Source organism: Lampetra planeri, chromosome 1, assembly GCF_965212315.1.
Source record: "Lampetra planeri chromosome 1, kcLamPlan1.2.h2, whole genome shotgun sequence".
NCBI classification, from domain to species: domain Eukaryota; kingdom Metazoa; phylum Chordata; class Hyperoartia; order Petromyzontiformes; family Petromyzontidae; genus Lampetra; species Lampetra planeri.
This window is the reverse complement of record NC_136107.1, coordinates 30,047,831-30,058,605: the sequence shown is the minus strand read 5'-3', so window position 1 is coordinate 30,058,605 and position 10,775 is coordinate 30,047,831. Positions and strand designations below refer to the sequence as shown.

Below are 10,775 nucleotides of genomic sequence, written 5' to 3'. Positions count from 1 at the left end.
TGGAGGTGCAGTTTGACACGCGTGTGAAAGGTCCTGTGAAAACCCTCCCCGATTATATTCGCGAGTCCATTCGGCGCGTTGCGGAAGCGCGGAATGCGGCCCAATTGGCTACGGCCAAGACCCAGGCCCGGAACGAACGGTGCACCCGGCGCTCCCATCGTGCGTCGCCTTGGCGTGTGGGGGACCTGGCCTGGCTCCACTGCCCACAGGTGCCGGTGGGGACCTCCCCTAAATTGCACAAACCCTGGCAAGGCCCAGTGGTGCTGATTGATGTTCCTAGTCCCCAGTCCGCACGCGTTCGTGTCGGGTCGCGCCGTTGGTATGTCCACGCGTCCCGATTGAAGCCCTACGTTGCCCCTCCTGTCGATGCATCATCTCCTAACGTTGCCTTGCCGGTGTCTGTCGCGTCCGACGTGCCACCGCCCTTGCTTGTTCAACCTGCAAGCGCACCTGTCGTGCCTCCTGTAGACGGGCCGACGGTGATCCAATCAGACACAGGGAATTCTGCACCGGGTGGGCCTACAACAGCGACGGGAGTACCTTCTCCCGTTGCTCTTCAACTCCCGCCGAGGTTGCGGCTGGAAGGCCCAATTTCGGGCCTCTCTGATGCGCGGGTTCCTGCAACGGACGGGCCTCCACCAGCGGCGGATGATTCCAGTTCCGCCGCTCCTCCAACCCCGTCCAGACTGCGGTCTCCGAGGGCGCCGGTTCTCGTGAAGGACGGGCCGGCGTTCCGCACTCAATCCAAATCCCTTCCCTTTCGTTGATTGTATTGGTTGTTATTATTGTCTTCTCCGTTATGTCTGTTGTGGTTGTTGGGGGTGACGCCGTCGCTCGCATTATGTCTGGTCCTGATTCAGCCGGGATGGCTGGTCTTTTACATCATGGGAGGGGGTCATGTAATCCGAGCGTAAGCGGGGTTTTGCTGCTCGGCTCTGGGCCAATCATACGGCACGGGACATTGGGGGCGGGGCCCAGTATGGGGGCGTATGTGAAGGTCCGCCGCTCACCTCCGGTCCAATCGGATGCGAGGAGAGCAGGGGGGAAGCCTAAGGGCGGAGCAAGCGGGGCGCTATGCGGAGGTCAGGATCTGGAAGGTTCGGTGAAGGGCGTGCCGAGAGGGTGGAGACAGGATCACATGGTGAAGGGAATATAGGTCGGATCCGGAAGGGGCTCCGGGTCAGTTGGTGGAGTCACGGAGCAGGACCACGTTGGGTGGCCGAAGGGTACCTGCGCCATCAGCCACGTGGCTGGAGACGCTTCGAGCACACCGTCAGCCAACGGTGTGCGGGAGTGGGGAGCGGTGCGACTGACGGAAGGGGTGCGCGCGAGGAGCAGCCGGTCCGCTGTCGGGACCAGCAGAGTGCGAGCGTCAACGAAAATAAAGAGAGAGAGACGGAGACCCAGCAATGTGTCGGCGAAGTCCTTTATTACACTAACATTATATATCTAAAACTGTATTATAAGTGGATTCCTGGCTGGATTCCTGTCTCTGGCTGGCGCTTGAGCCGTGTTAGTGCGGGCTGATGTCACATCTCCCTCCCCCAGCCACCCTGCACCCCGGATGTGTAGCCAGCACAATGTGTGAGAAAGCGGGAGGTCATGCAAGGTGATGGAGAGAGCGGAAGGTTGTGAAACAGAGGAAAAAGAGAGCCAAATGGGAATAGGAGAGGCAATGAAAAGTTACAAACATCAGGAAGGGGGATTACAGAGAGGCAAGGGAGAATGAGATGGGAATGGGAGAGGTGGAAATGTGGAGAACATGGGTAAGAGATAAACAGGGAGAGAGATAGGGAAGTGGGTGAGATCCAATGGAGGGCAGTGTAATAGAGATATATGTAGAAGATGGAACAGAGAAATAGAGACACAGAGAGAAAGCAAGAAATTGAGAGAAATTGGGATATACAAAACAGAGAAGGGAAGAACATGGTTGAGAAAGACATTTACGATTCAAAGTTTTGCTGGCTGGCAGGGAGAGAACGTGCAGATTGCTTTTAATTATGAAAATACTTAGCTGTTATCTTTCAACAATCCTGAAATTATATTCATCACAGGAACTCGGTCCGGCTGTTTCAGTTGCTTGAACAAAGCACCCTCTTTTTTCTTTAAAAATGGGGAATAGCGCGCACGCAGTCCCCCAGTACCACAAAATATACAGTCGAGTTTCCCGCATTTGGGGAAATTGCAGGGGTCAACCCACCCGCAGTGCAATGGATAAGCCTCGCCCTGGGAGGACCACCTAAATGATCATGGTGCCTCCCCTGTCAGGTAAGTATGAGTTGAGGTGCCCCCTCTATCCGGATAGTTACCCGATCCCTATTCCTCTACTCTATGGGGTCTCAAGACCTCTGCTCTCTCTACTCATCATCGAATTAATGTAAATAATAATTTCACCAAGACAGTGATACTGGATTAAACACTCTCGCTTCAAAGGACAATTTAATAAGCAAAGTTGTCACGTGTTACAACAACACTGAGCTGTAGTGTTGATGTAATACGTGTAAAACTAAGGTTTTCTGGGTAATAGAAGCCCGGGACACCTGGAGAAAAAGTTGCCAGATTACAGGTTTCGTTTTAAAATCTAACACTCGCTTTTGTGCAGGATCTTCCACCATCAGTGGCATACACTCTATCCCCGGTGTGAGAACAGAGCATCGCATGGGGCTCCAAACATGGTTGTTATACAGGTAGGAACAATATGTTCCACACTGTCCACCGGAGATTTTTTTGTCTGTCTGTCGTGCATAAATATATATATAATATAAACAGCTCTTTGATTGGTGGAGACCTACTGCCGGGTACGGAGAGGGGAGGTGCCTAAGGGAAGGGGGGTCAGGGGAGGGGCCTACGGATATGGGCGGGTGGTCAAGGGAGGGGCCTAAAGATATTGGGGGGTGGTCAGGGGAGGGGCCTAAGGGAGGGGGGGGGTCAGCGGAGGGGCCTGAGAGAGGAGGGGTCAGGGGAGGGGCCTAAGGGAGGGGGTGTAAGGGGAGGTGCCTAAGCAAGGAGGAGGGGCCGACAGTTAAGGGGGCTGGCTACCTGGCTGGCTGCCTAGCTACCTCAAGTCGTCTTTTATACAGGTATGAACAACAGGTTCCACACTGCCCACCAGGGATTATTTGTCTGTCTGTCATGCATATTTGTCTGTCGTGCACGAATGCGCTGTCCAACCAAGTTCCTACCTGTCCACTCCGAAGGAACGTGTTTCCGACTCTCTGTGTCTCTCTCTTTGGATTCCACTCGCATTTTCACGTCCTTGGATTGCATTCTTATGGGGCTAATCTATCATTAACACTGCTGTTGTGCGCATATGCGGGCATGATACTCTTATGCGGCAACGGAAGCTCATTCATGCTAATCTCCCTCCCTAATCCCTCTCTCCCAAATCTCTCTCCCTAATCCCCCATTAACTCAACTGAGGTGCTTGCATCCAGGGGTGGAATTCCTTTCCAGCTCAGACCCTGCTTGTTTGCCCATTGCCACATATCTAGCCTTGTTGTCGCTGCTCTCTCGTTATTTCAACAGTTCCACTGCTGGATTATATTTTTATCGCCTGAGGACGACCACTTGTGTTGCAATCGAAACATCGTGATCTATTTTATTTTATAACTACGTGACTTTACCGAAAGAACCAAAGAGTATGGTTGTTATTTTTTCCAATATATAAAATAAAGAACAGATTGAAATGATAATAAAAAGATTTTCATAATTCACACTGGGAATAAAATCAAATATGTTTACATAAAAAAGGGAAAACCTATCATATTTTGGTACTGGCAAAGGAGGTCCCATGATGTTTACATATTGCTGACACTTCATGGAGATTGTCCAATATTATAGTTCATTAACGCAGAAGATGCGATCATTTGAGGAATGTAAAATTGTCAAGAGTTCACTTGCAAATTACAGATTCTGTTTTTATTAAAATGGGGAGCCCTTCAACTGAAGGGCAACAAAAATAGTTTACACTCATTACGTTGCACCTCTCCACGGAAATCTTTAGTAAAGGTATTTAAAAGCTTTTATTTCAATTATATACAGTCAACAGTTTCAAAATCACAACAACAAACGACGAGAGGGACATTGCCTCCGAAACAGAATCCCCCACAGTTTCGCAACACATGGAAAGTACTGACAACCACAACACTATTTCCTGGTCTATCAGATATATAGCAAACAAGAATCCGCATTTGCCGACCCGAGTCGCACTCCTCAATTCCCAGTACTATTGCTAAATTTAGTTTCATAAGTGCTGCCTGTATCAACATGCGCGGCATGGAGGCGGAGGCCACTGCCATTTCTTTTTTGCTGCCTCACTGCCCATTCTTGCCTTATCCACCTCCACCACCCACCAAAGCAGCCTGCAGGTCAGGCGGTAAACATCTGCAGGTGTCATATCGGTGCCCCTGGTCATCAAACCTCGCGCCTTCCACAAGGCTTCTTTTACAGCCCCAACAATGGCCCATGCCTGAGCCCAGGCCATTCCCGCCCTCCGCCGAAAGACTCTCCAAATAATGCTTGGCACATTAACCATGACAGGATAGAAAGGTGCTAACAAAGGCTGGCACAGCTCCCACACTTCCTTCGCAAAAGGACATTGCACAAACACATGACCCGCGTACTCATCCGCACTACAGCCCCTTGGGCAATTAGGGTTGCGGGCCAATTGGCGTGAATGCATAAACGCTCTGCACGTCAGCCTATCCCATACCGCCAGCCAAGATATATCCCTTTGCACCTTAGTTAGTGCCTCAGAAGACATGTTTTCCCATATTTGCTGGTGAAGGACACTCTGTGCACCTGGTACCTCTTCGCAGGTCTCCTTTTTTACCATCTCAGCAATAACATTTCGTGGGAGCCACGAATCTCTTAAAAGGGCCGGCTCATTTTCTGCAATGTACTTGATAACCGCAGCACACAGCCACCCCTGCGTCCAAGCGAGGGGCGTACAAAGAGGCAGTGAAGCCATCGCTAATCAACGTAGGAGCCATGCCAGTCTATATCGCACAAAATATGAGGCTTTTGCGTGGAGCCCATCTGCAAAAAACAAGCGAAATGTATTACAAACAAAGATTGTACTCAGAGTACGTGCTACGTTAGGGGCTCCCTCTTCACCCGGTCCATCCCACCCCCCAAGATGAACCTGAAAAACAGCATCTCAATATAATGCAACGTTTGTGCACCTGGCGGAAAAATGTATGCCAGGTAATTGAGCACAGGTAACATTTCTGCTTTCAAAACCAAAATCTTCCATTCCATAGTAAGGCTTCTTGTCATCCATCTGACCAGCCTGCCCTTCACAACCTTAATCTTTTCCCTCCAGTTCCTTTTCCCTGAATCCTTTAGATAAAATGTGACCCCCAATATCCTAATCTCTTCCACCTGTACTCTCAGCTCTGTCGGGCAACCTTCGAAGAGCTTAGGGTTTCCAAAAAACATAATCTCACTCTTACTCAGGTTAATCCTAGATCCCGAGGCTAAGTGAAAAACTTTCGCCAATTCCAAAACCCCCCATACAGAGGAGACATCCCTACAGAACACCACGATATCATCCATATACAGAATTATTTTTACCTGCTCTCCACTCCCCGGGATGGACACCCCTCGAATCATCTGACTGGCTCTGACAGCCTGGGCAAAAGGATCCATGCAAATAACAAACAAGACTGGTGACATGGGGCACCCTTGCGTCACACCCGATCTAACTGGAACAGCTTCAGACAGGACCCCATTTATCAAAAGTCTACTAGAAAGATTACAATATAACTTTTGTACCCAACTAATCAGTTGTTCTCCTATCCCCATACGAGTCAACACTGAAAACAAGTAGTCATGTGATATGCGGTCAAAAGCTTTCTCTTGATCTAAACTAAGCAGCCCCAGTGGCCCTCCCCCTTCTATTGTGGACTCTATGACTTCCCTTAAGATAAGATGAGGCTGTCTGAGATATGTCTGCCTGGGACAGCACACGTTTGGTCTGCTTGTGTAACTTCAGCCACCACACTTCCCAATCGTGCCGCAATGGCTTTGGCCAATATCTTGTATTCAACAGAGTAATTGGGCGCCAGTTCCCGATGTCGCTGCGGGCCCCCTTCCCCTTATATATAAGGGATATAGTCCCTCCCCTCATGGACTCCGGCACTGGTCCATCAGCCAAGATTCCCCTGTATAATTGCAACAAGTCCTGTTTAATAGTGTCCCAGAACTTGACGTAGAATTCGACTGGTATCCCGTCGCTACCAGGAGTCTTTTGCAGCCGCAAACCTCTCACGGCCTTATTCAGTTCCTCCATTTGTATTTACCCATTGACCTCGTCCAGGGCCTCAACCTGTTGTTTAACTTCCCCGAGAAAAAAATCCCAGTCGTCCACCTCCAATATTTTATGGCTATAGAGGTCTGCATAATACTCTCGTGCAACCTCAACAACACCTTCCGTCTGTGTCTGACTACCAAGGCTAGGGCTAACGAGCTCATGGATGACACTGTTGGGTTTCCTGCACTTTCTAAAAAAGAAACGCGTACACTTTTCTCCCTCTTCCACTGCCCTAACCCGTGCCCTAAAAACGAACTGTGCTGCCTGATTTTCAAGTGACAAGGAAATCTTATCTTTTAAATGCCTTACTTCGTCCACCATAGGAAAACCTAATACCAGCAACCGGTATGCCTTCTCCAGCTTGTCGTTTAAGCCCTTCATCTTATTCCTAACACTCATCCTTTTGCTATGTGCCTGATAGAAACCCCTAGTCCGACTTTTAACCATCTCCCACCATTCAGCCATGGTGCCGAAGCAACACTGTAGGCTCCCCCATTCTTCATAATGTTGAATGAATTTTCCAGATCCCTTTCCCTAACATTACTCCCCCCGGGATTTGAATCTTCGCCATAATCAATTTGTGATCCGAGAAAGAGACTGGCACAGTGTCTACATGCTCCGCTGCAACCTTAGCATAAACAAAAATAAAATAAATTATCGAATGCAAAGATCCAGAGCTACTGACCCAGGTGAAGACATGAAGTGCTGGGTGCAAGATCCTAAAGGTATCAGTCAAATCAAAATATTTAACTAAAGCACTGAGCTGTCTAGAAGAAGGATCTATCCTCCGACTCCCAGTGGCAGGCAGAACGTCTGATAAGCTGAGTGGGCAGTTAAAATCTCCACCCAGGACAACATGTCTCTGTGTAACCAGCAGGGCAGATATATTACCCCACAGCTCCACTCGCTCCGAACACTGCGTAGGAGCATATCTAATAATTAGACGGACTGCATATCCTCTATATATGGCATCGACATAATGCAGTCGGCCAGGAACAACTTCCTGGGCCTACTGTACCTCCACACTTCGGCTTCCTATGAGGATGGCAACCCCAGAGCATCTGTTAGCATTGCCCTCAGACCAAAAACATTGTCCATCCCAGGATTCAGTCAGTTTTGACTGGACGAGGGAATAAGGCAGGTGGCATTCCTGCAAAAAAGAAATGTCTCTCTTTAGAGTCCGAAAATAATGAACCGTTGCTTTACGTTTAGCTGCTCCCCAGATTCCTCGCACGTTGACCGATGCAACAGAGAGCGCCATGATCAATGGTGTTTAGTCCGGCTCAACAGAAAAGTCCTCCAACAATGAGTAGCAATTTTCATCAACAAGGTCCAACAAACTCTCGGCTTGCACAGATTTCGGGTAAGACCCAATCTCTTGGCTCAGCTTGGCTGTTATCTCTTCTTCAGATGAAGCCAAGTTTTCTGTTGAAGAGTCAGACAATTGGGGGCATTTCCCTGGAACAGACCATGATGAGGCACTTGGTGCTCTCCTCTTCCTCTTTGCTTTCTGCCAGCCTGTCCTCTCGAATGACACTCTCTTGTCCACTTTCTTCTGCCGTTCTCCATCGTCCACTGTCGTCTCAGCTTCCACTGCCCAGTCAGCTACAGTTGGCTCAGAGACTGCCTCCTCCATCACATTGACCCTGGAGCTGTCTTCCTGCTGACTCGTAGATTCTCCCCCATCCACAGGCAGCGCTTCCAGCTCCTCTCTTTCATCCTCCTGCTCCAATAGTGGCGCTCTCTGGACGACTGTCGCTCCATCGACATCGTCAGCAATCAAATTATGTGGAGTATGCTCCAACAAAGGTTCGGCTTTCTCATCAGCAGCCTGGTTTTTACGTGCCCGGACCATGTTTGCATATGATTCAGGGCAGTTCCGGTAAAAATGGTCCTTGCTTTCACAGAGGTTGCATTGCGCTGAGGCTCGGCAATTTTCCACTGTATGATCCAGAGACTTGCAGCGGTAACACACTCGTGCTTCACATGCCACTGCTATATGACCCCATCTACCGCGTTGTAGTAAATTGCTTTTCTTAAAACTAACATCAAAGGCTCTGCCACCCGGCAAAGCTATCAAGCAAAATAGGTCCATGGGCTCAAATTGCAGCATACCCATAACCACAGTTCGCACAAAAATCGAGCGGTCCATAGTCACCTCTGTGATGCTGCCGCCACTAAGCCGCTCGGTGGGCGCCCCATCTACGACCTCGCCACCACCAAGCGACGGAGCCAACCCCGCTTTCCCCTCACCTCACCTCACAAACACACCCTCACGCATTCCCCCCCCCCCCCCCATAGAGCTCCAAGGGGAGGTCACCTGGCTGACCGGTTTTCACCCGAGAAGCCCTTACCGGGATAATCTTCACGGTTTCCTGCGGCCAGGGAATTGGACGACCTCCCCCGATACTGACTCACACCGCGGCGCTGTGACCGGCATTAAGATTGCATGGTCGCAGCGAGGGGCCACTCGGCCACCGCGGTTGAAACGCACCCCACGCACGCAGGTATCGACGGGGCAGGCAGAGGAGGAGCGAGACGGCTAATTGGCATGACAAAGGCGACGTGCACCGGTGCGGTCAGGCCGACCACCCATTATTATGGAGGGGCATAAGAATAGGACTAATTTGAATACGCGCCGCACATAAGCATTGTCATAGAGGAGCATAATTAGAATAAGCGCCGAGCATAAGCATTGTTATGGAGGAGCATAATTAGAATAAGCGCCGCGCACAAGCATTGTTATGGAGGAGCATAATTAGAATAAGCGCCGCGCATAAGCATTGTTATGGAGGAGCATGAGCATAGGACTAATTTAGAATGCGCGCCGCGCGTAAGGGCCGCGGGAGTGAGGAGGGCTGGGGAGGCGGGGCCCTGGGGACGGGGAGATAGGATAAAAAGCGAGGCAGAGAGCTCTCTCACTCCAAGAAACCAGCGGCCAAGACGGCTCCCAGCTCTGCCCTCCGGACGTCCATGCGACGTGTCGAGACGAGCAGCGAGGAAAGCCCACGGGACGCTGAATACTTCGAACCGTGAGTAAGAAGGTGAAATAGCATCATAAGCAGATGAATCGGGAATAGGCATAGAGGTATCAGCGTAGGCCAGCCTCGTCGATTCATACTGACTTAACGAGTCCCAGGTAGCCGAGAATAAATCATTAATAGCTGATCGTGGCCTCGTGTGATCTCGCTGAGAAGTGTGAACGCGTGTGGTGCTGTGTATACAGCGGCTCGCCTCGTGGGAGCGCTGTGCAGAGCGGCCCGAGGGAAGGGGCTGCGTTTGGAGTGCGCGGCACTGTTTATAACTATCCCCGTAGTGAGTGCGAGCGGAGCTGCGTGTGTGCGCGTACGTTCACTACGTATCTGATACAGGTGCGCATTGCTAACGTGGTTATTCGGCGTGGAGGCGAGTGCTGCACAGGGCTGTAGACGGGCATACGTATACTCCCAGCAAGTGAGTGCTGCGCGAAGCTGCGTGAGGGGGAATATGGTGTTTGATTGGCGATGCGGTGCGTACGTACGCTCGCAGCGTGGGAGCGCTGCACGAGGCTGTATGAGTAGGGGTGTCGCGTTTGAATACCGGCGAAACCCTAGCGGGTATTAGGGCGGTGTGGCAACGCAACCGGGAACAGGGTATGCAGGTGGTGGAGACCCCGGGGGCCAACGGGCCCCACACCTCTTCTGGCACGTCCTCCTTGAAGGCAACTCGGACACAGTTGTGGCGTCTGGCACGATCCGGTGTGAAGCCTGCTCCCGGCCCACCGCGCCTACGGCCTGCACGTTCCTGGTGCTGTTCCGCCGATGCAGATACTGCATTCACCTTAGCAGTCTGTGCCCGCTAGCCAGCAGGTTCCCCGATGTCCTTAGCACTCCTGTCAAGGCCACTAGGCACGTCCAGCCTTCCCAGCAGCTGGCTCCCCTCAGTCGAGACTGACGACTGAGCCAAGGCACTCTCCTTCCGCGCTCCAGACCGTTGAGCTGTGGCAGCTTCCACCTCCACAGCAGTCGACGTGGCTAGTTCATCCCGGATCATCTCCACATCTTGGCAGGTCTCCATATCTATTGGCAGAGCACCCACTGGCTTCACGGCCAGGGTACCCGCCTCTCCACGGGAATCTTTAGTAAAAGGCGAAAGATTTATTCGCTTTGAAGAGAAACCAGAGATTACTCTCAGTTTTTGACTGCGCAACCTATGAGCCGACAGAAACCTCTCTCTAGGCTATGGGGTCCTTCCTTTTTCTCACACAAATGAAAATAAAATAACTTATGGAAATATGTATTTATAAGTTGGTGGACATGTAGTTGAATCTGTGTATTTTGTTAGTTATTTAAATCATAATAACATTATATATCTAAAACTGTATTCAAAGTGGATTCCTGGCTGGATTCCTATCTGTCTAGCTGGCGCTTGAGCCGTGTTTGTGCGGGCTGATGTCACATCTCCCTCCCCCAGCCACCCTACC

The 10,775-nt window shown here is 50.7% G+C and overlaps 1 non-coding gene and 1 pseudogene across 1 annotated transcript; both read right to left on the bottom strand.

Annotated features, from left to right (window-relative positions):
* Positions 1-2,112: 2,112 nt before the first annotated feature.
* LOC144723681 (U1 spliceosomal RNA) lies at positions 2,113-2,276 on the bottom strand. Its single transcript, XR_013586260.1, has one exon. It is a non-coding gene; the product is annotated as a U1 spliceosomal RNA (small nuclear RNA).
* An 8,137-nt stretch (positions 2,277-10,413) lies between these two features.
* On the bottom strand, positions 10,414-10,467 carry LOC144723923 (U5 spliceosomal RNA; annotated as a pseudogene).
* Positions 10,468-10,775: the final 308 nt, after the last annotated feature.